This window comes from Phacochoerus africanus, chromosome 9, assembly GCF_016906955.1.
Source record: "Phacochoerus africanus isolate WHEZ1 chromosome 9, ROS_Pafr_v1, whole genome shotgun sequence".
Taxonomy (NCBI): domain Eukaryota; kingdom Metazoa; phylum Chordata; class Mammalia; order Artiodactyla; family Suidae; genus Phacochoerus; species Phacochoerus africanus.
The window spans coordinates 73115370-73141471 of NC_062552.1; the positions used below are offsets into that span (position 1 = coordinate 73115370).

General features: G+C 37.4%; 1 non-coding gene across 1 annotated transcript; it reads left to right on the forward strand.

The window, feature by feature from the left end:
• Positions 1 to 5071: 5071 nt before the first annotated feature.
• Positions 5072 to 5175, forward strand: LOC125136944 (U6 spliceosomal RNA). Its single transcript, XR_007137270.1, has one exon. It is a non-coding gene; the product is annotated as a U6 spliceosomal RNA (small nuclear RNA).
• The last annotated feature ends 20927 nt before the right edge of the window (positions 5176 to 26102 follow it).

The window sequence follows — 26102 nt, forward strand, 5'->3', positions numbered from 1 at the left end:
CCTGAAATTATTGTATTGAAGGAGAAACTTTGAACCAGAGATTATTATGATGATGTAAGCCACAAGGTAATTACCTTAACCTTGAGGCAGATGTGAGTGTAAATTGTCATTGATTTATTTTGCACAATGTAAAATAAGGATTTGGGTCAATATCATGGATAATCTAAGGTAGAGTGCCAATAGCTAAGAGCTAAACTCATTTAAATGAAAACAAAATTCACAAACAAAAACCACCACAAAAATGACTCCACATATGGAACATGATAAAAAGTATTTCTAGACAGTTATTTGCAGGTAACAATAATAAATATTTTTATACATCCTATATAGTCTCAATCAAAATTGAAGAACTTGAAGAAAGTACATTTCATATAGTATATAATTAATTATTTATAGATGGCTCCATATTGTATAATGAAGTCTCTGATAATCTAATTTCATATTTATTCATTCATAATACGTCTTCCCATAGATATAGAATGTCTTTTGGGATGTGGGTTTGATGGCAGAATATAAATTGATGAATTATACATTGAAATCACCACATTCAATTTATAAGTTTTATCAGTTTCAAACTTATGACTATTACAGCAGATAAATAGGTAGGTATAAGCAGAGAAACGGAAGCATGGGGCCAGATGGCAAGAAACCAGGCATCATAACCAGCAGGGTCCATGGGCAGACAAAAGTGGGAACTTACAGAGTGACAGGAAACCACAAATTTGGGGATGATAAGCACCCTGGAGGCAGACAAAGAAAGGTCAAAAAGGGCGCTAATATCCAGATTTAGTATGTAGCCTGTTGATTGTAATCCCCTCAGTACAATAAAATTATAATAAATTTGCTGTGCAGATAGGAAGTACCCATCATGCACTGATGCCATAATACTTCCTATCAAAGATAAATAAAGATAAAAATTCTTCCTCCCTTTGGGAAGGTGGAGCTGAAATGAAAAGTAGGGAATAGGACCCCCAAACTTCTCAATCCGAGTGAATATTCCACCCATGCAATTGGATGTCCCTTATAATCAGTGTGCCAGAAAAATACAGGGCAGTTGTTTGCCTCTCTGCCTGCCTCTCTTTAAGAGGTGTATTTCTCTTAAATTAACCCTCACTTTTCTTTTTCAGTTTCCGTCTAGTTTCTGAATTCCTTCTGCCACTAGACAAGAACCTTCCCTTTGGGAACAGTTCCACCATTAAGTATAAAATTCAATACCTTTATTAAAATTTGTTTAATACTCTAATTTTTTATGTGCTTAGGCTCTTCAGTAATATAATTTATTGACGTCAACCTGCTTGTAACTCTCATGTTTAAATTCTATTTTTGCAATAAGAAGGATATATATCATCTAGTCTCCTCATAAAACTGAAACAATAATGGAAAAGTCAGAAGCATAACATTCTGATTTCCTTTTAGGCATCAAAAAGAATCAGAAAGAGGGAGGGAAAGAAAAAAATGACAGGAAAGATAATGAGAGAAGGTCTGAACACTGAAGAAGGGAAGGTCTGAACACTGAAGACTGAAAAACTGAGAGGCTTAGACACATTTTAAACATATCATTTCACCAGTTTCCATTATAAATTATTAAAATATCCTCAGGTTCTCTTTGAAAAAGCTTGGAATTTGCATGCCATCCATTTGTAAGCCTTTGAGTGGATTGTTTATAAGTCTGAAATGGCCAATAACAATTTATTTTTCATTTTATTTATTATTTATTTATTTGTCTTTTTTTTTTGCCTTTTCTAGGGCCGCTCCTGTGGCATATGGAGGTTCCCAGGCTAAGGGTCTAATCAGAGCTGTAGCCGCAGGCCTATGCCACAGCCACAGCAATGCCAGATCCTAGCCATGTCAGTGACCTAAACCACAGCTCAGGGCAACACCAGATCCTTAATCCACTGAGCAAGGCCAGGGATCGAACCTGCAACCTCATGGTTTCTAGTCAGATTCGTTAACCACTGAGCTATGACGGGAACTCCAGAGCCACAATGAGAACACCTATTTTCTATTTTAAAGCCAGCTAGCTATTTTCTCTATAATTCCAAGACAGAAATGGGGAAATTTAAAAACAAACGAAAACAAAACAGTTTTTGAACATGACATCTTGAATTCAAAATCAATTGAATAACCCTAGATTTATTCACAAGGCAAACATTGAATTTTTTAGCATTTCTTTTCTAATATTCTTCCTCTAGAAAAATAGTTTAGTGCCAGAGCAGGGCATGATTTGGTTCTCTACCAGAAGGCAACTGCAGGATCACTGAACAGTCCCATCAGATGCCATTATAACCAAGATCCCTTGATGTGAGATTCTTGGGACATAAACATTTCCTTAATTCAATAGCTTGAAAGAAAGAGAGAGAGAAGACCAGTTATTGACTACACGAGAATCCCTAAGGTTCTCTTTGAAATAGTTTGGAATTTCTATGTCAATGTGTGGCCATGTTTTACACTGTTAAATGTTTTTAAATTAAATTCCAAAGGGAAGCACTTAACTAAAACCAAAACCCAGCAAATTCACTTACCTTAATGGTGGAGAAATATAACTACCAAAATTATGAAAGGGGAAGATAAAATGCTATATGTATATTCTTATTTGCCTTCTTATTTACCTTTTATCTACTAAAAGGATGAGAAAAACAGTTAATGGTATTAAGAGAAAAGAATTAAACTTTGTTTTATTAATTCAACCATAGGATAATACTGAAATAGTTTAGTGGCATTAAAAAATGGATTTGATTTAGGAAATGGAAAGAGAATCTGTAGTTATTTTAGCTGGGGATAAAACAATTAAAAGTTTTGTGCATACATGCTTCAGTAATAAAATTTAAATGCTAAGCTGGGGAGAACTTTTGCTTTTTTATTCTGGTCAGTATATTTTCACAAAAAAAATAGCATAGCTTTTTTTTTCAGCTTTGGAAGTCAAATTAAATGATCTATCCAAGAATCCAAGAGTGTGTATCTTGATGAAAATCCTATAACTCTTTCTTCAAAGACCATAGTGCTATACAATATAAAGAATTATGATTTCTTTAAACCTGGGTAGCATTCATCAAATGGTAAGTCACAGGTTAAAGGTCCTACATCCCATTACCAATTCTTTGAACTATCTACTGAAGTAATGCATTTTTCTCTTTAAAATATCCCAAAAGATATAAGATGTCACTGTGCTTATAGGGTTTTGAAATTTTATTTTAAGGAATCAAAAGAAATTTGCTCTGTGAGCAGGTTTTTAAATTTGGCTTGAGGCCTGTGATTCAGGGAATAAGCAATCTCCTTCCAACTTTCTCTTCTACTGGAGAGATGTCCCCTGTCCCCTTTCAACCTGTGCCTTTTGGTCCAATACAAATCAATGAACTCAAGACCCAATATACTATGCCTTAAAAATCCATTTAGAAAACAACCGTTCCATTCAAAATTCATCTCCTTTCTTTATCAGAAATTGCTGAAAATGTAATTCTGCAGCAAGCATTTCATTTCTCGTCTTGAAATAGATTGAGATAAATGTAAAGTCAATGATTAGATAAATGTAATGTCTTGGGTTGATGCCACAATGCAATATTCAATGTTGTGGTCAGTACTGATGGATGTTTTGAATAGTTACTCAACTGTATAATGGGAAAAATTCCCATGACTCTATTTAAAATACCACGTGGTTCCCTCATAATTAATATTACCAAAAGTACTTTGGCACAAAAACAAAAAGCATGAGGGATTAGTGCTGAGCACACATGTGTAGTCATCTTTATTGGAGAGAGATTCTCCATGATACAATAAAATATGTCTGTGTACAGTTTATTTACTGAGCTGTACTGCATGCAGTAAATAACACAACAAAAATTATTCCTCTTTCAAAAATCACTTCTATGAGGTTATAAAAAGAAAGCCCGTGGCAAATAATCTATAGTTCAGTCGAGGATTAGACACTGATGAGGTTAACACATCTACACTGGTGAAAGCATAAACACTATGGCCATAGAAACACATTGTTTATAAAAGTCTCTGTATTTTAATGGCAGTGAAACATATTTCTCCTCTCTATCCTGTTTTCGAGGTGCATATCATGCAATATAAGAGAGAGGAAAAGGAAAGAGATGACTTATTTGAGAAGGAATAAAATCCAGGTAGTGCCTTTCAAAATGCTTTTTGGAAATGTAGAGCTAAATTTTCTGACACAGGCTAAATTGTCTGGTGCTGAGACTGCCTAACATAGGAATAAATCGAGTAATACACAGCAAATACCTTTTTTTCCAAGTTCTGCTTGCTGTGATGGCTGTTCTTCAGTGATTGTATTCCACTGTTATCTAGAAACCCATGATTATCAGGGATGATATCCAGTACTATCCTGTGTTTCAGTGATCAAGATGATACATTTCCATAATTTACCTTTATTAAATTAAAATATTTTCTAAACATCTAGCAAATAATTGTCAAAACATTTTACTTTCTAGTGTCCTTAGGTCCAGCCTACTAAGGACCTAGAAATTAGTAAATTTATGAAGATTTGTTGTCTCTCCTATTGAGGTTAACTTAAAAAACATGCACAACCTAAAACTTGATAGTCAAGTTTTATTTGGGACAAAATGAGGACTATAGCCTGGGAGGCAGCATTTCAGATAGCTCTGAAATACCACTCCAAAGAGACAGGGGGAGTGTCAATATATAGGTCATTTTGGTGAAGGGGGAAGGTACAAGCAACCAAGCACACATTTTAACAGAAGTCTGCTGCTAGTCAGGAGGAGTAGACATCACCAAGAAGAATTTTAGTGCTTTTCTAGATATGAGGAGATGCAAGAATTGGACACATAAAATCTCCTGAAAATACCTAACTATCTGAAGACCTGTTCTGCCAGTTTTCCCAGAGGTCCGAGTGCCTCACTCCTGCTTCCCACCCTGAGCTCCTTTCAGGAGGCATTGAGGGGTATCAACTGCAGTGGCTCACGATTCAATCTGTGCAGAGGCTGATGGCAAGTGCCAATCTACTGTTCACAAGGTAATATGTCATCACTATTTGCAGCACGTAAAATAATTTTGTGGTTATTTTAGTTTATATTAATCAAAATCCTAAATCAGTTCTTGCCTCAGCAGCAAAATGCTAAAATTGGTATGATACAGAAAAGGTTAGCATGTCCCCTGCACAAAAACAACATGCAAATTCATGAGGCATTGCACACACACACACACAGAAACAAGACCTTGCCCCATCCATGTCATGAATAAAAATTATGATACATTTCTGGAGTCATATGCTTATGTTCAAGACTTACCAACATAGGCATGTTCTGAAGTTTTTATATTTTTCTAATTTTATTGTTTTTAAGACATTCATTGTAAATAACACTTAAAATATTTTCCCAGATATATTTTAGATTTTTCTCTGTATTGCTAGAATTCTATAATTATACAATCCTGTGTTTTCGTGTGTCATCATTTATCACCTCTGAAACCTTTTTATTTCTAATGTTACAAAATTGCATAATGGTATATCTTGGTTTGGACTATTTTAATTCATTGGACTCTTAGGGAATGACTTTTCAATATGGATCTTCCCCCCCACCCCATTCTCAAGACTCTCATGAATTTTTTTTTAATTTTTCCCACCCCACTTTGATATTTTAGAAATTCAATTAGAAAATATTTTAACATATGGATCTTTTCTCCATTTGTTAATTTGTTTTATTCTTTGTTTTTCTTGTTGGAGGCTTCACAAATAATGGCAGTCGGGCATGTTTCAATTGCTAAAGCTCTCTCAGAACTCAAAATTACAATGCTTAGGAATCTACAGTCATAGCTAGAAAAGAATACAAAATAGCAGGAGTATCAGATTAAGGAAAAGCATCTCAACCAAAGGCTACCTCACAGCACAGATCAGGGGAAGCCAGGAGCTAGCTCTGACTGGCCTCCATCTATAGGACTGCAGTAGACGCACTTTCTCAAATCAAAAACCACCAAGATATGCACAGAACAACTGAAAATCAGGGGACCTAACGCAGGCATATTCTTGTGAAGTAACTAATCCCAAAGGTAGAACCCTCAAACCAGATATAAACCATCCTCTCACTGTTACCAACAAACAATGCTCACAAGCTGCTACAAACCACCAGAAAGCCATTGTAACCCCTTGGTTGAAAAGCAACACTATTAACCAATATAATTCATACCTTGACTAGGAACCAACTCTGTCTTGGCACATCTCTTACTTCACCAAAACACTCCAGGCATGATGAATTTAACCTTCACAGCAGAGGTTTTCCTTAAATAAAATCAGGTAACCAAAATATTGACTGAAAATTCTGAATACATATGCATGACTTACCACCAAATCCTGGTGAGCAGGCATTTTCATTAATGAATACCACATGGAAATGTGGGGAGTTGTTATTTGAGGTCATTCAGATTTTCCAGAGAAGGTTGAAAGAAGCCCGAAGTGGCTCTGGGTTGGGCTCCAGCCAACAGCAGGAGCCAGAGCCTGGCATGGTATTGCCCTCCCTCCACACAGCGCTGGCTCCTCTTTGAAGTCCGAGAACCCTTCAGGCCCATCACAACTGTGCTTTTCCACCTGAGTTTTCAACAGTATTGGCAACTGCTGGGGAAGATTTTCAATTGTTGCTTCTGATACTTGACTAAGAGAAGGGTTTTCAGTTCATGCCTGGAACAGCCCCAAATGTTACAAATTAACAAACAAAATGGTGCCTGGATGTAGCAGTTTTCTTGGAGACTATTATGCTGATGAGGATGATTAAAGTAAGCCTAAAGATGTAGAAGCATTCCAATACTAAGGCCATGACCATTGGGGCCATTGCTTCAGTGCTGTTTACCATTCTCTATTCAAGGGGCTTTTTTTAGACTGTGTTTATAATATCCTCAGAGTGAGGAAGTGAAGGGAGCCATGTACAGCTTTGACCCAGTGGAGTTCCAAAACCTTTGAATTTTCTGGGTGAAATCAAAACTGAACCATTATGTGGAAGGCAAGGAGAGACTGGAGGAAGAGGTGGGCCACTCCAGTTGGTATATATATGGCAATTTTAATAAGCAAGGGAACTTACATATGAGGCTAGTCTTGGGCTGCTACAAGATGAGTAGATCCCTGCACCTGCCTGCCAGAATCTTAGGAGTTTACATGAAGGCCCTAATAGGATTCAGCCTTGTAAACAGTCTTAGATGACTCCAAATGATCTCAATAGCATAGTATCCTCTCAGGACTGTGTCCTTGAAGTAGGTTCTGGTTCAGGAACATGCATTTTAAGGACAAAGGTTAAGAAGCCTCCAATTGCCCAAGTCTAGCTCAAGAGTCAACCACTGGGTCATGTTTTCTCAATTATCTCCTCCAACATATACCCCTCATGATGAGGTCTTACAAGCTTACATGCCCTGCCCTTTCCATAATGTGCCCTGAGCAGTCAGCAGGTTTCATTAGCATGGAGGTAGCTCATTTGGCAGCTATCTGCCTATCCTTCAGATAGATACCATGGCAATAATACAGGAAAATGTAAGAAAAAACCCAGATTAAGATAAGAATTCCCCCCAAAAGCAAAAATTGTTTCCACCAGAATCTGAACCATTGATTTTTAAGTCACCTGGGCTGGGGGGGTCATAAAATTCATAGTTTCACTTATGTTCTCATGTGAGTTAATAAAGTTGACATATTACTAGATTCATCAAGCATGAACATAACAACATGTTTGGATAAAGGCACAGGTGCCTCACTGTGAGGGAGTAACAATGTTCAAGTCCATCCTATTTTGGAGGACAGATTTTCTCCTTTTAGAGATACTTCAGTGTTCAGTAAAAACAGGCTTTGTTAACTATTATTTAAGTCTTGATGGGTACATTTAGTCAGGGCTATTAATGTCCTTTAGGCCAATGGTGGGAATAAAGATGGTAGCCAAATGATTATGCCAGTAGAAACCAGAACTTGCCCATCTGGCCTTGAGGAAGTAGTATTCAGCAAATTTTGTTACCATGGGGTGGATTCTCTCCTGTGCCCAGGGAAAACCCAGAGTGCAGCAGCCCAAAGATTTGTGCCACACAACTACTGGGTCCCATTTGGAGCTACCCAATAAATACTTGGGCAGTGGGACCAGTTGCCATCCTTTAATGTGACAGAATGACAGCAGTTATGGTGATGTTCATCTCATCTGCCTAGTTCAATGGGTTGGTTCTCTTTAGAGTGATTTTTCTGTTCCCAACATAGTGATGCAAGTGTGTTAAAATGTCCATAACCCAGAGTAAGCCACATATGTCCATCCCAAATCTGAGTGTAGCTACCTACGGCTCTGATGGTGGTATTCTTAGGACCTTCGGTCAGCTATTTGATGGGCTGCTAATGCAGCTTGACTGACAGAAAAAGAATACCAATGTCTAGCATTATTGATAGTGTGTGGTGCAGGCCAGGCGTGGGGATAAGTGTTAGTAATTTCATATGAATGAAAAATTATAATCCTAGCTTATTATTTCTTAATTTACTGCTTTAGTGCTTTCTGATCTCCTTCCTGGGTTGGTGATAGCCACAATGGTGATCCTGATAAGCTAGTGAGGGGCAGCTGCCCACATACTCAACAGCTGAGTTGATTCCTTTGCCAGGCTTACTACTGAGGAGGCCCACCATAGAAAGATATTACTATTGGGTGCCCATACCATGACCGGACACCACAGGACCAGAGGAAGTCTAAGGTCAAAAAGACACATATTTAGTAGGAACTTGTAGGAAAATCTTCTCCTTCTATAAGAATTACACTTGTCTGTGAGGATGAGGGTTCAATCCCTGGCCTTTCTCAGTGGGTTAAGGATCCAGCATTGCTGTGACTGTGGTGTAGGCCAGCAGCTGCAGGTCAGATTCAACTCCTAGCCTGGGAACTTCCATATGACACAAATGTGGCCCCTAAAAAAATAATAATAAAAGGAATTACATTTGTGGCCCTATCCTGAGATGTTAATGTGGAAGCAGCTTTATGAATCTGACTTGGTCGTGTATACCATATATGTTGGCTGGGGGAAACAGCAGTGCTAGGCATAGAGATAAACTGGGGGTGGGATAACCAGGCCAGGAACCTCACCTTCTTCCCACTTTCTATAGTGTATGTTCCATTCCAGATAGAGTACATTTTAAGTAGTTCAGCTTGCAACATGACAATGGGATCTGAGTGGAGACTGAGGAATTCCCCTTTATCTAAGGGTGTCAAGAAACTCACCCATTGCAAGTTCCAGCAGATTACCCTTCCCAGGTATGATGGAACTGAGTGTTCTCAGTAGCATAGAACATTGGTCCACAGTTTGATTCGGGGCAACAGCCATCTCCCAAGACTCCATATCCTTATGTAATAGGGTATAGGGGTCCCCATTCTGGGATATGGGATGACAGGCTATACTGTCCGATCATTCAAATATATTAAAGCTGTACTTAAATCCACCCAGCCAAGGTGATCTTAGCTGTAATTTAATTTTATGCTCTAATATTCCATTCTTCCTTTCTACCAACACTGCTGCTTATAGGTTGTAGGGGAAATGGAACCTCCATTCAATGTCAAGTTCTTTTGTCCACTCTTGTATATCATGACCTTTGAAATATGAAATATGATCTCCAATCACTGTCTATTCAAGAAGGTATCTATATGTAGTACTCAGCTCCTCTAATCCCCTAATGGTGGCAGTCTGGCTTGTGTGGTGATGGGGAGAGCTTGGATTATGCTAGATGCAGTATGCATACAAGCCAAGGCATATTTAGAATCCTCACTCAAAAAGAGGAAACCAAGGAGTTCCCTCTGTGGCACAATGAGTTAAGGACCTGGCACTGACATAGCTGTGATGTAGGTTGCAGCTGCTGCTTGGATTCAGTGCCTGGTCTGGGAACTTCCATATGCTGTGGGTGAGACAAAAAAAAAGAAAGAAAACAACAAAAAGGAGAGGACCAATACTGCCAGGGCCAGCTCAGCAGGATGGGGCTGAAGAACGGGTGCTGTGGAACTTAAGGAAAAATAGTTAACATAAAACAAGACACAGAGACATTTATCTTAAGTAAAGGTGGGAACCAGGGAACTCAAGGTCTCAGGGACCAAGAGCACCCTGCCTCAAGAAACCACACTGCTTTTATTGTGCTCTTTAGATGAGATCAAGTGAGGAGTGGCTATGGGTGGATGATACAGGGTTTGTTTACTATTATATAAGTTCTTTTACTATTTAAAAAGCCACTTAGGTGGTAAAGGGTTAAGCTCTTACTCTGACCTCTAGGCACATAACAGTACTTAAGCTTAAGTCACTTATGCCTTTAGGTCTTTCTTCTTAAGCTTAAGTCATTTACCAGCACTGTGACTGTTTCTCCAAGAAGGAAGATGGGATAAAATAAGACAAGAAGATGGGATAAAGTAAAGAAGGACAAGATGGAGTTTTCAAGGAAACATGTCTTGCAACACAATACAACCAATTTGTCAGTCTCAGTCTCACACTGGTTGGGAACTCTAGTGGATGTTCCCAGGACTCCTTTGGCAGTTGCCTTGGGCATCATTTAGCATACACAAAGCATGCTGTTGCGGCATTAATTAAGCCACTGTATTTCAAAAGCAATCAGGCATCCTTGGCAATACACCATCCCACCCTGATGCTAGTTGCCCTTCCTATGCACGCAGTCTGCTGTATCTACTTAAGGGTTGGTTGCTAGGCTCATACCTGGTTAGGACACTAACGTCCTGATTGCCAGTGGGTATCATCACCTTAGGAGGACTGCCTCAGGCTCTTGCAGGCAAACCCACATATCCACATTTTCCGCATACCCACAATTTCTGCATATCCTGACACTGTAAAGGCTTATTCACACTTCGGTATCATCCACACCTGGGCTTCCCATTGTCTAGAATAGCCCAACTATCATTGCAAAGTGTTAATGACCAAGGCTCATGAGTGAGCACCAGTCAAACCTCTCTGAGTTCAGCTTACTGGCTATTTCAGTTCATTCCTGTTTTCATCCAGATGGTGTCAGTGTTGGGCTGAATAGTGACTGCAGTCCCTGTGGGTGGGTTACCCTGACTAGACCTATCTGTTTACCAGGCATCAGGGGGAATTTCCTTTCTCTCTCTAGAGTCCATGCAGGTGGCCATAGGAATAGGGGTGGGGGCATCTGAAGAATCTACATATTCTACAGGGCCTGGTAGAACCTGCATTTCTTGAGACAGTTGGCTGGCAGACAGGATACTCCTCTGATGCAAACAGGCATATGACTTAGTAGAAGTGAGAATGTGAGCAAAGGCAGAGGTGGGTTGATGGAAAAATTCTCCATCCACCCCTTGATAGGAAGGGAAATTCTCACCATGATACACTGTTCCTTCACCAGAGGTTCTACCTGGAGGAGTGCTGTGTACACTGTGAGGTACAGTTGCTCTACAGGAATATATCAGGTTTCTGCCCCCTTGCAGATTTGGGACCAAAATCCTAAGGGTTCTCTTTTCTTCCATTGTCTCTGCTAAAGAGCCTAACCCACACCTTCCAGAGTCATAGACACATTTAGCTCAAATGGTAGTCCTGTTTGGGAGATGCCCAGAGCTTCAACCCACTAGGATTTTTGCTTTCTCAAAGGCAGCTTGTTGTTCTGATCTCCTATGTGCCCTTTATTTACCAGGCAGTGTAAGGGACAGATAAAAGATGTACAGGTGAGAAGTAAAAGCTCCAAATATTCCAAAGCCCCTCAAAGCTTGTACCTCTTTCACATTCTTAGGGTTTGGATAGACCTTCCCATTGTCAATGACAGCCTCTGAGACAATGCTGCTCTCACCCAACCATATGACTCCCGAGAACGTTTATAGCAGTGACTGGACCTTTAGTTTTCTGCAGGTTCACTGCCCATCCTCTTGCTCACAGGTGTTCCAGCAAAATCTTCTGTGTCTTGCAGCAGAAACACATCTTCACATGCCAACAACGTATCATCAATGCAATGAGCTCATTTTACTGATGTGGGGAAAGAGAACATGCACACCATTTGATGACCTATCTTGCATCTGTGTAGGAAACCCTGGTGAAGCACTTGAAAGGGTGCATTGTTGTCCATCCCACGTGAAAGCAAATTGATCTTGTGACTCAACAGCTGGGGGATATTGAAAAATCTTTTGCTAAGTCCAGTACTGTGCAGTGCACTGCTAGGACCATGGCCAAGGCATCTAAAATGGTTGTTACAATGTTGTCACAGTTGCACCAATGGAAGGCACTACCTTATTCAATGATTGGTAATCTACAGCCAGCTGCTAAGAGCCATGTGGCTTTTTTACTGGCCATCTGAGGATGTTGAAAGCATTATGGATGGGGGAGAGGTGGGGTGGTATAATACCCACTTGGAACAGTCTATAAGGAGGAATTATTTTCTTATGTCTCTCAGATGATTTATATCATTTTAGAGTTACCACTCTTCCAGGGGTGGTAAACTTACTGGCTCCCAGGTGGCTTTTCCCCTCAGTACAGGTTTGATTATTCTAGCCAGAAGAAAGATTTCACCAATAGAGTTTTGCAAAGTTTGACCTTGTAGGAAATCAGTTCCCAATATGTTCTCTGGTATTGATGAGATTAAAACCTCATATTCTCATGGGGGAAATGCCCAATTTGCAGTATCAAAGGGGCCTTCCTAACCATTGCCCTCCATAACCATCAGCGGTGCTGAGGGGGCCAGAAATATTTCAATGCTACAATGAACATTACAACTCCAATGAAACATTACAATACAACCAACTTAATATAAATTAAGAAGAAATACAATATCAAGAATAGGAAGAATGTAGACTATTAGGAATACTCATTCCTATAGGTGGTATAGTTATGTTTGAAAGCAGGATAGACATTTCTAGTGATGTCAAAATTACATATACCAAAAGTGTGTTTATGTATACATGATATATGAACAAAATTTTCTCAGCAGCATTATTTATAATGTTGGAAATGTCTAAATTTTTATTTTCCTTAGAATGAATAAATGAATTAATCTTCATCCATAAGGTGAATAAAGTAAAACTCTGATATTGACTTGTTATTTTCTTCATTTATATATTTGACTAGTTTAAAAAATGTGCTTAGGCCATAAAGTGCATGCAATAAAATAAGACAAATAAGAAAAAAAGAAAAGAAAAAGAAAAACAGGTGCAATAAATCTGTACAGAAGCCATTACTAAAGTGGCTAATGTTCACAGATGCTCTACTATTATCAAACTTCTGAAATTTGTGGAAATTTAGTTTTGTTATAACAGGATAAGATTTGGGAGTTCCCATCGTGACTCAGTGGTTAAAAAATCCGACTAGGAACCATGAGGTTGCAGGTTCGATCCCTGGCCTTGCTCAGTAGGTTAAGGATCTGGCATTGCCGTGATCTGTGGTGTAGGTTGCAGATGCAGCTGGGTTCCCGCATTGCTGTGACTCTGGCATAGGCAAGAGGCTACAGCTCCAATTAGACCCTTAGCCTGGGGACCTCCATATGCCTCGGGTACGGCCCTAGGAAAGACAAACAAACAAAAAAACAAACAAAACAGGATAAGATTTGTGTTCTTATTGCCACGTCTAAAAAGTGCAATTAATATTTGAGAGAGGTGTTCCACAAGACTTTCATTAAATACATGAGCATCTGAGTTCCTATCTCTGCTGTTGCTACACTGGAGGATACAAAATAGCATGAACATATTGTATATTCCTCCCACTCTCCCATTAGTACTAATATTATTTTATACTTTAAGGTAGTATGTGGGAGGTGTGGACATAAATTCTCATTAGCAGCTAATGAAATCTCTGCTTATATGGAGTTCTATTCTGTATGTATTAAAAAAAAAAACTCTATATTTGGGAGAGCATATGTAAGGTCTCAGCATAGCCTTAGCCTATGTCCATTGTTATAAATGTAATTTAATTATATAGCAGAAATAGGATGTCAGCAGCCTATGAACATTTTAAAAGAAGGCAATTTGTTTTTCTCTCAGTAATGTTTCTATGAATTTTAGATTAAAATGGGACTAGAATGATCTATGCCTAATGCTTCCTTTTGTCAAATAAAAGGTGATTTTCCTCCTTTCTCTTCCTGATAACCTTTTCATTGGGCTTTATTCTCCCCAGCCCTCCCTCTGATATCTTGCCCAGTTAATTATACCCTCTCTTTTTGATAGCTGCAAATCTCCTCTGGGAGAGATATAAAATATAAAATAAAATAAAATAAAATAAAATAAAATAAAATAAAATAAAATAAAATAAAATAAAATAAAATAAAATAAAATACAAAAATAAAAAACAAGCTGAATTCTGTTAAAATAAAAACAAAACAAACAAAACACCTCCTTGATTCCTAATCTGCTACCTTAATTATTTATTCCTTTCTCTTCCAATTTGCCTCAGTGCTCATTGATGCCTCAACAAATTAAATTCTGAGTTCTTCCATACTTTCTTTAATTCTGAATGTGCTTTTGCAAAAGTAACCAAGGGTTTCTTAAATGACCAGAAGAGTAATCTTACTTTTTTCCTTATTGCACTATTCCTCATTCTCACATTGGTCCCTAATGAATAAATTTCATATTTCTTAAATTATTTCCTAGACTTCTGTCGTAATAATCTTTGGGGCTATTTCTTATCATTTTGCACATTTTTTTCTCCCTCTCCCTCTCTAGCACATCCTCCCTCAATGATGCTATTCCTTGGGAGTTTGCTTATACCCCTCAGGTTTTTTCCTTCTACACTTCCCCCAAAGGGATTTCCCTCTATTCCCATAATTCGGCACATAATCTTTAAACTATTAACTCCCAAATCTAAATTATCTCCACTTATTTTTTTGGGCTAGAAACTGGCATTCATTGTTGCATCGTAGAATGACACTTCTACATGTGTCACACAGACACATTAAACACATGTCTAAGTCGACTGTTCTGTCTTCTAAAAACTCATGTTTTATCACTTGTACATTGCTAAAAAGTATGTGTTCCAAAGGAAAATCCTGACATATTTAATCATAAATTATTACTGTTTCCTTTTCCATTCCTTCTCCCACCCCATAGGATCTGAAAGTTCTACCTACACAATATAACTTGTGTATTGCATTCAAAATTCTACCCTATTGCCCACTCAATGAACAGTTCATACTGGACTCACTCTCAATATATAATTTTGAGTAAATGAATGAAATATTACATTCTTCCCCACATCCATTGCCACTGCTCAAATTCAGGCCTTCGGAACCTCTGCCCGATATATCAACATAAACCTATTCACTAGTCCTCTTTGTCCCCACCTCAGTCAATAGTCTATACTTTGCCAAGATTACTTTTCACATATATGTATGACATACATGTATACATTAACATTTAGGCATATTCTCCATTGTGTGAAAAGTTTTCCCAAATTCTAAAGGCTTATGGGAAAAGCTAAACATACAACTTGACTTGCCTTAGAGACTCTTTCAGATCTCTACCTACCCTGCCAACTTCGTCCTCTTCACGTTTGGCCAATGCCTACTACAGTTTAGTCATCCTCACCTAGCTCTATACCCAAACAACTGAAATTACTCAATTCCCTAACACTCTGTTGTTGTAGCTTGACTTTTAGAACTACAGTTCCATAGAAATCTTCCTCTTTTCCTAGCCTTGCAAACTGCCCTTTATCCCTGACCTCTAGCTCCCTGAACAACAAACAGAATATCTTTCTGGATTCCTCGGAGCAGAGTTTGTCACTCCTTTTTACAAATTTCCAAAGCCCTTTTCTCCGTTCAACATTGTATCATCTATACTTTGGGGCAGAATTATCTAATTACAAATGTGTCTCTCTTCTAAAAATACTGTCCCTAAAAATAAACCTTCTCAAATTTTCTTTAGTCCCTGTTATGTTGTCTGGTATAAATATAGACACTTATCATGTGCTTTTGGAATAAACTGTACATCAAACACTTTCTTCACTATGTTCTAAACCATCAAATCAAGACTTCTCTATGTCATTTTAAAGTGCATGATATAAATCATGTTATTAATGGCTTTTACATAGAAATCAGGGAAATATCTGTTAAAACATTCCTTGATTTCTAAAATTTTCAAAAACATAGATTTTATGAAAAAAAGGAAGTGCTGGGGGAAAAGTATCATTTCTATATTTTCCCATTTTAAGTACATCTCATGTTGAACTTTTTATAGACAGACTGTGGGGTGTTTTTGACCACCCCATGAAATACGGAGCTCCCAGGCCAGGGATTAGATCCAAGCTACAGTTGCTACCTATACAGCTTTTGCAACACCAAATCCTTTAACTCACTGTTCCAGGCCAGGGGTCAAACATGAGTCCTGACACTTCACAGCTGCCCCTATTCCATTGTGCCTGGCAGAGAGAACTCCACAAATTTTGTTTTTATAATTGTTTGCGTTGCTATTTTTTTTTCCAAGCAATTGGTATTGAACTTAATGGACTACTGTTCCTCAAAGTCCTGAAAATGTGTACAATATAGAATTCAACAATGTAGCCTTCCCTCATCATCTTGCCCGTGGATGCTAATTTGGTTTGAGTGACTCTTTACCAAAATTGGAATTTGCCAGCAAACATTAAATATGTTTCTCTTTGGGCACAACAGGAAAAAATGTCTTTGTATTGCAGTGTTTGTGATTTGCAGAGGATCTCTAAAGTGTGTTGTTCCTGATGCCTAATAAGAATGGCACTGGGCTTATTTCTAAAATTTGCAATCTTGAAATATACATATTATAACAATATTCATAATGATGTTTTAAATGAAGGCTTTTGGCAGGTCTGGAGGATTCACATTGCTTTCAGACTGGGTATACTCAGCTGAGAACATAGATAAGGTAAATTGAGATTTTTCTAACCTTTGTTTTTTTTTTTTTTTTGCTTTTTAGGGCCGCACCTGTGACATATGAAAATTCCCAGGCAATGCCAGATCCAAGCCACCTCTGCCACCTATACCATAGCTCATGGCAACACTGGATCCTTAATCCAATGAACAAGGCCAGGGATTGAACCTGCATCCTCATGGATACTAGTCAGGTTCATTACTGCTAAGCCATGACAGGAACTCACAAGATTTTCTAAAGTTTTTAAGCACATGAATATTTTCAAAAAGATCTGTATACATACATTGCATGTGTTTTCCCAGCTAGTGAAGAATTCACACAAGAATAACTATAATTACAAACATACTTATAAATCCATGTCTCAATTACATTTTAAAATCATTTGTGGTACTGTAAATGTGTAAGAAAAAAGAGGTCTCTAGCAGCCCAATATATAAAATGCAGTGTGCACACAAATGTTTTGGCTGAGATTAGGTTTCCAATTCTAATGCATATAATTATCATAAAATCAATTACATTTGAACAAATTATTTTAGAGGTAAAAATAAAGATGCATTGTTTCAAATGCAAGAAACTGGACCTAGAATAACCATTTCGAGACTTGGTTCCAGTTATGATAAATATCATTAGGTTGTCTGTCCTTGAAATTTGGATTCAATTTCATTCACTGTTTAAATCTGATTTTACGAATCAAACTCAAGTAAGGAAACAAATGGAAATGCATCTTTCAGCAGCATCTTCTGACAGTATATGATAAACAGCATCATTTACAGGACACTGCATCATACCATTTACATTTAGAAGGAAGAAAAATGCTGATTAAGCTTCCATTTGGTCCAGGCCTTCCAATACATGGTGTGTTAGGCAATTTAATCTTTGTAGTTTTAAAACCACACACATCTCTAATCATAACACGCCAGAAGCAATAAAACTACCAGAATGAGTGGGGCTGTTTGCTTCTGACACATTATAACATCTCTGAGCCAGCAGTATTCCAAAAACATGTGTTATTATTATCTTTGGATTGACAGCTCAGCACCCAAGGGTCTCTTTCTTTCCCCAAGGTTTGTTTTTAAAACCCACAAAGGGATCCCTTAAAATAAGTGTAAAATTAGATTTCTCAGTCAATGACTCATCCTCTTGTTTAAAAGGAGAAAAAAAATCATCTGACCGTTCAGCAATCAAATAATCTCCATGTTTGGAGCAGAGTTAAACAAAACAAGAAAACTGCTAAACATTTTGAATTTTTATTATTAGAGTTAGTGAAAGTTGTGCATGCGTTAACATTGTTCATGTTTATTTTTGAACATATTAAGAGATGGTGTCATGCCTAGAGGAATACCACAGATTTATAGCATAAAGATAAAATTACAAAGAGGAAACCTCATTCCTTTATAATGTCAGATGATTAAATGAGTTAACAATGATCTTTTCACTAATTATGAAGAAAAATTTTGGTATTTATGATAGTAAAAAAAATGTTAGAATATTAGATCAAAATAGTCTGTTATTTGGAGAGCTATTTTTAACTACTCTCTAGTCTTTAAAAGTAATTTTTAGCTTATCAGTATATCTACTTATAAATTATTCTTATCTGTTCCATAAAGCAATTTTCAACACATAGTTCTGATATCCAGTTTTGGTTACTGAATGTAGTTAAAATAATATATATATATATATATAATAGTTTGCAATTTAGACTGGCCTTCTATTAGTCCAAAGTATTTAGTTGTTTTTTTTTTTTTTTTTTCATTTTAGAAACTCTTGGTTGAAAGCTAATATACTTTATTATGCTCCATTTACTTTAATTATCCTTGAAAAAAATCTAAGGCAGGAAAGGAGAATACTTATGTCTTAAATTATCCCTTATTAAAATTCAGAGAGAAGACAATGTAGATCAGTTCTTATACAATAAAAGTTGTAAAATTGGGAATTGAAAAAAAAATTAAGCTATATCCGAAAATGAATAAGGTATTTTACATATCAGTAAAATCTCAAATTATCTGAGAAATTTTATTTTCGTTAGGTATAGTACTTTAGGAGTTCCCGTCGTGGCGCAGTGGAAACAAATTCAACTAGGAACCATGAGTTTGCGGATTTGATCCCTGGCCTCACTCAGTGAGTTAAGGATCCGACCTAGCCATGAGCTGTGGTGTAGGTTGCAGACGCGACTGGGATCTGGCATTGCTGTGGCTCTGGGGTCGGTGGACAGCAACAACTCCAATTAGACCCCTGGCCTTGGAACCTCCATATGCCGCTGGTGCGGCTCTAAAAAAGGACAAAAGACAAAAAAAAAGGTATAGTACTTTAGACTTTCCATGCTGAGTTGTGGTAAATGTGTATATCTGTGTATGCATGTATACACACAGAGAGAGCGATAACAAGAGCAAGAGAGAACAAGATGTCATGCTAATCTGGATGCCTTTAAATTCATTACCAGAGTTATATTCTGACCCTAACTCTCCGCCTTGGTGTGAAACAAATCATGGCTCAAATCTGAGCTTAGACCATTTCTGTTCTTTTCTTTCTTTCTTTTTTTTGGAGGGGGAAGGCTGTGCCTGCAGCATATGGAAGTTTACAGGCTGGGAACTGAACCTGCATCGCAGCAGCGACCAGGGCCATTGCGTTGACAACACTGGATCCTTAACCCAGGGCACAAAAGGGAAACTTCCCATTCTTTTATTTTTAAATCTACAGTTATAACACCATGGTATATGCATTTATCATGAACTGCCTTATAGACTCCGTGTGTGTGTTTAATCTGCCTAATGTCTTTTCACTTATGCATTCATCTTTCAAGTATAAGCTTAAATGTCACTTCTTCTTTAAAGCCTACTCACATCACTCCCAGGTTGGGTTGAATCTGTTAACTCCATGCTCCTTGAGGCAGTGGTCCTTTCTACCACTCCATGCCTGTCCCATCAGAACCTAGCACAATGCATGGTCATAAAATGGGAGCGACTCCATGATGAATCAATATAAGGGTGAGTAAACAAATGAATGGATAATATTATAAGATTCCTGAGAATCACAGAAACATAGATTTGTATTTAAGTGCATATTCCTTAGAATTACTAATAGAGAAGAGTTCCAAAATCTGTGCTAGGGAGTGACTAAGGTGTCTACCACAGTGGACCTATAGTTTAGTGAGGAGAGAGAGGTTAATCAAATAACCACATAAATGAATATTAAACAACATGGTGATAACTGCGTGATAATAAAGGAGAGGTCCATGATACTGTGTAGATGGAGCAAATGCATATTAGGCTGATTTCCCTAAATCAGGAGGAAATCACATCAGGTTTTCCTGACAGGGCTGAGGTCAGGAACAGGCTTGAGTAAGGCTGATTTAATATTGTCATATCTTTCAGATAACAAAACTAGGGCCTAGGAACATTTATAAATTTGCCATATATGCAGCTAATTGGTGGAAGGTCCTAGGCTAGATCTTAGGGAGATGTAAATAATTACTGAGGGATTATCAAGTGTTAGGAAGTGCTTTGAAAGATTATTTTTATCTTATTTAAACTTTTCTCTCTCCCATTTTATTCTACTCTTTGGCTCCCAATTCAGAGAAGAAGAAATAATAATCTGAATGATTAGCAACTAATGATCTATTATTCTACATTCACTACTAATAATTATATTCACCATTTTCTGAAAAGCATATTCACACTAATCCATGGATGATCTCTCTTAGCTTTTGTTTTTTTCTTTTTACGGCCACACCTGTGGCATATGGAAGTTCCCAAGCTAGGGGTCAAATAGGAGTTGTAGCTGCTGGCCTATGCCACAGCCACAACAATTCCAGATTCAAGCTGCATCTATGACCTACGATGCAGCTTATAGCAACTGGATCCTTAACAGGGATCAAACCCACATCCTCATGGAGACTAAGTCGGGTTCTTAACCCACTGAGCCGCAATGGGGACTCCTCTCTTTTAGTTTATACTTTCTCTGGATAACTAGCCATCTCAGTAAACTAAATATGTCCAGTTCTGCAGTTGGAGCTACATTATTCCACTCACCCGTACTATATTCAGCATGGTGGCTTCGTGAGTGCTCAACTGCCTTCAGGAGCCACACCAGCATTCTTTACTTCTGCATGATTGCCACTGTTTCTATTTTTTGTGGCCTGTCACCAGAAGGAGATCAAAAATATTCAAAGAGTCAGATTTTCTTTTGATGTAGATAGAAAAGAAACCCCCATTTTGGCTCATATACTTATTCATGTGATTCAACCAGGCAGATGCATAGCTCTACATTGGAAGTTGCCTGACTTCCACTGTGCTAAATTGGTGTTTAGTTTCCTATGTGACTACTATTACTGTGTATATTCTTTTTGGGGACTTCTTGGGAATATTTATGGCAAGATTCATTCCTCTCTGATTGCATGGCTATAATACCATCTAATCCAGGGCGTCAGAAAATTCCTGCCCATAAGACAAATTCCACTGGCTGCTTGTTTTGTAGATAAAGGTTTATTGGAACATAGCCTTGCCCATTCATTTGTGTATCATTTCTGACTGCTTTCATGCTACAATGCCAGAGCTGAGTAGTTGTCAAAGAGACTGTACGGGTCTGCAAAGCTGAAAATATTTACTATCTGATCCTTTACAGAAAGAGATTAAATACCTTGATCTAAGCTAATCTTTACTTCTAATAGTAAGTACTGTCTACTTAATATGTCTTATTATTAAAAAAAAAAACTTGATTGAATCATCTGATAGAAATACTGAGGATTTACAGTAACCTAATTTTGTCAAGAGGAAATTGTGTTCTTCAGTAAAAATAAACATTCTTACCAATAACCGATATATCTACGAGAGAGTAGACGGCTTAGAGACACTTGAATTTCCCTCTGCAATGAATGAAAAATTAAAAAGACCTGAAGTATACAAAAGGACACTTAGATTCCTTAGAGTCCCTCATTTTTGTACATCAGCGCTTTTGAGATTTATTTCTTTGTTTGAATTTCTCCTCAGTATTTATTTCAACTAGATTTCTCCTGTACTATTAAAGTTGACTCTGGAATTCACCTTATTCTAGGGAGGCTTTGCCTGGGAGCCTTGATAAATAGCATTTTTCTGGAGCTGGTGATAAGGAAAGTGTTCTGTAGCATGGATGTAAGAAGATCAAAGATGGTCTTTGGCTGGTCGGCTGTGTTGACTGCAGTCATCTAGACTACATACTGATAGACTAATGTAACAATGACGTGACAAAAGAAAACAAAAATCTATGTCATAGATATTTTCTAAAATTCTTTATGAACAAAGATTTTTTTTTGTGCTGACACTTCCACTTTCAAATTAAATTAATGGAACTATCATGTGGTATGATATATTTACAAAATATTCCAGGATATTTCTATGGAGATACTGCTTCAGTTTTTTTGTGAAAGCCTTCTGAATTAAAATTTAAGTATAGCCCAGAGTTCCCATTGTGGCGCAGCGGAAGCGAATCTAAGAACCATGCAGTTGTGGGTTCAATCCCTGGCGTTGCCCATTGGGTTGGGGAGCTGGTATTGCCATGAGCTACATGGTCACAGATGTGGCTCGGATCTAGTGTTGCTGTGGCTTTGGGATAGGCTGGCAACTGTAGCTCAATTCGACCCCTAGCCTGGGAACCTCCATATGCTGTGAGTGCGGCCCTAAAAAAAAAAAAAAAAAAAAAAAATTAAGTATAGCTCCTATTTTTGTGTGAATATTAACGAGATAATAAAAATATTATAATTGGATTACTCTGTTAAGTGCATGATCGTACTAAATGATTCTATCATTATGATTATTTGCTAGTAGAAATTTCTCATGCAAGTCATCAATCTCCAATGGTCACATTTATTTCTATTCTCAACATTGATCGAATGATACATAAAATTTAAATTACTTACAGTCAGTCTAAATAGATTATATTTCTATCCTGTGTTACGTCAAGTACCCTTGAACATGCATGCAAGGACTATAAGACTGTACCCAACTGTATAAAAATAAAGGCAAAAAAATGTACCTCCAGCTCATTTAATTATTAAGGATATAAGGTTACAATTAAAATGCAATGTGGAATATTAGCACTTCCAGTATTCTTCTGGGAGAATATAAAATTTATGGGACCTTGAAGTTCTTGTTGTGGTTCATCAGAAGTGAATCTGACTAGGAACCATGAGGTAGCAGGTTCGATCTCTGGCCTTGCTCAGTGCGTTAAGGATCCGGCGTTGCTGTGACCTGTGGTGTAGGTCACAGATGTGGCTTGGATCCCATGTTGCAGTGGCTGTGGTGTAGGCCGGGAGCTAAACCCCTAGCCTGGAAACCTCCATATTCTGTGAGTGCAGCCCTAAAAAGCAAAAAAAAAAAAAAAAAAAAATTATGGGACCTAGATACTCCATAGGGCTGCACTCCATATTCTGTGAGTGCAGCCCTAAAAAGCAAAAAAAAAAAAAAAAAAATTATGGGACCTAGATACTATTTTTTTTTATTTCACTTTTAAGTAATAGTTGCATATAAAGCTCAAATAATACTATACAACTTATGGCAAAAATATACAGTCCACTAATCCCTATTTCAATTTACCATACATACGTCTAAATAAACACTTATATTTATTTTTATTTAAAAATTTCTGTTTTCTAGGCATTCTCTGTTGACATCCTTCCATAAAATTGAGGATCTATATGTTCTCTGAATACTACCACCACTCCTAACCACCCCTCCCCTATACCCATGCACACTTCCTAAAACCTCATCCTCCTAATATAGTTATATTGTCATTGTCATTTAGGTTACATAAATTCTCCCCATATGCAATTCATAAATATGTAAGTAGTATTGACATCTGAGTACTGGCTCACAACCGATGGAAGAAGTCCAAGTTTAAATATCAAAGTTGCAACAACCTTTGTATTTTGGTTTTACATTTTCTCCTACTACAAAAGGCACCTGGTGTCCCTTTTGATGGTTCCATAGTATATCAGATTTTTTTTAAATCAGCTTTGCTCATTGCTAGGCAGAAATCATCTTTCATAGGTTTCTAATGTCATTTGTCATATGTATTAGAGTTCTGAGAAACAGAACTCTATATATACACACATAGAGATAAAGATTTACTGATTGATTATGAGATCTATAATGCTGCCCATGTGATTATGGAGGTTGAGAAGTCCCATAATCTGCCTCTGCAAGACAGAAATGCAGGAGTAGTTCTAGTTTGAGTTCAAAGGCCTGAGAAGCAGCAGCATAGATGGTATAAATTACAATCCAAGGGCAGGAGAAGACCAATGTTCCTGCTCTAGCAGTCACACAAGGAGAGGGATTCTCCCTTCCTCCACCCTTTTGTTCTACTCAGGTCCTCAGCAAACTGGATGATGCCCATCTAACTTAGGAAGGGCAGTTGCTTCATTGAGTTGCTAATTTCTTCCAGAATTACTCTCAGAGACACACCCAGAAATATTGGATCAGATATCTGGGCATCTTAAGGCCCAGGCAAGTGGACACATAAAATTAAATGTCACACCACGTATGTATCTGGTTCCCACTTTTTTTTAACATTGAATTATTATATTCTATCATCTGCCTTTTTTGGCTTAAGTATTCTCATAAATTCCTTAGTTGTAAATTTATTGTGTTTCATGAGGGAATTGAAGATCATGTATGTGACAAATCCACCATATTTAACTGGATGCCCCTAATATTTATGTAAATCTTCATTAATTGAAACTCTATCTTATTGTATGCAGACTATCACTCCTTGGGGTTCTTATGTTCACACCGATAGAAAATGAAATAACTAGTCCATAAATAACTAATCTCCAGAGGAAAGTTTTGATGACTGGAGTATCTTTCCAGTAATAATTGTCAAATATTCTGAATAGTTGAATATGTTTTACTCCTTGCTAATTATCAACGAGGAGTGTTAGAAAACTTATTAGGACACAGATTAGAAGGAAAGGGAATATCTTAGCCCACTGTTGGTATCAGAAGAAGATGAAACCTATAGCATCCACTCACATGAACTGATTTTGTGTCATGCATAAAGTCCCTCTCTAGATCTTTATGAATGTCATACAACAGCAGATAAATATATATTTGCCTTTCTTTTCACACGCCACACATTCTAAGAAATTCATAACTTTGGTCACCATAACTATTAATAGTCTTTTAAAAGTTAGATATAATGTCATCTTTTTTCTCAAATACATCTTGGTCAGCTTTTGCTGTCATGACTCTCTCCTATACTCTCATAACACTCAGAAAATATCTATATTATAGTCCTTTAGTAGGTATTCAGACTTGCCCCTAACATTTGTTATCCAGTACAGAGTACAAAGAGGTACCCAGTTCAAGTACTATGTTCTTTATCTTCCCCATCTCCATTTTGCACCCTTCCTTCTCAGGGGCATTATGTACAGGTTGCTTTCAAAGTTGAGTTGTGTTCATGATACCCCTAGTTATAATAGTAATCTCAAAGACCACTGACCACAGATCACCACAACAGATATAGTAATAATGAAAAAGTAAAATATTTCAAGAATTACCAAACATGACAGAGACACAAAATGAACAAATGCTGTTGGGAAAATGGTGCCAACAGACTTGCTCATAGTAGGGTTGCCTAGAATCTTAAATTTGTGAAAAATGCAGTATCTACAAAACAATAAAGTGAAGCATGATGAAACAAGGTATACTTATATTTACTTTTCACTGTTATATTTTAGAAGAAAGTATCTGTCCTTATACATTTATACCAATCTTCTCCATTCCCCTTGGAACTCTGAAAGTGTTTAACACTCAGTTCTTGTCCAAATGGAGTAACTCAGGTGGTAAAATAGGTTAAGATGGTATATTAATTTTTTCAGGGCTATTTTTAATGGAGTAATCCTCTACTTTAAATATAATCCTAGTGACACTTTAAATAACAAATATATTTCCAAAAAGGTTTCATTTTTCAAACAATTATTGAAAAAGGGTTATTTAAGGCCTATGGTAATTAATTTTTAAATAGATATTTTCCATTATTAATCATAATGTACATGATTAATGTACATTATTCTTTACGGACAAATATTTAGCACTGCTGGGAATGTCTGATTATACAGTCATACCCTGAACATGGGACTACAAAAATTTTATGACCCCAAAGTTTAAATCAAGATAAAGGATACCCCTTAATGAGAAAATATGTTACAGTCATCAAAAAGCCTGGCAATACACAAGAGAGTAGGAGGGTATGCTGTACAATCTCTGTTATAAAAGGGGGGTGGGTATACAGAATGTTTGGCATAAGTGTATGTTTGCACGAGGCCTTGATTTTTTTTTTCCCAGC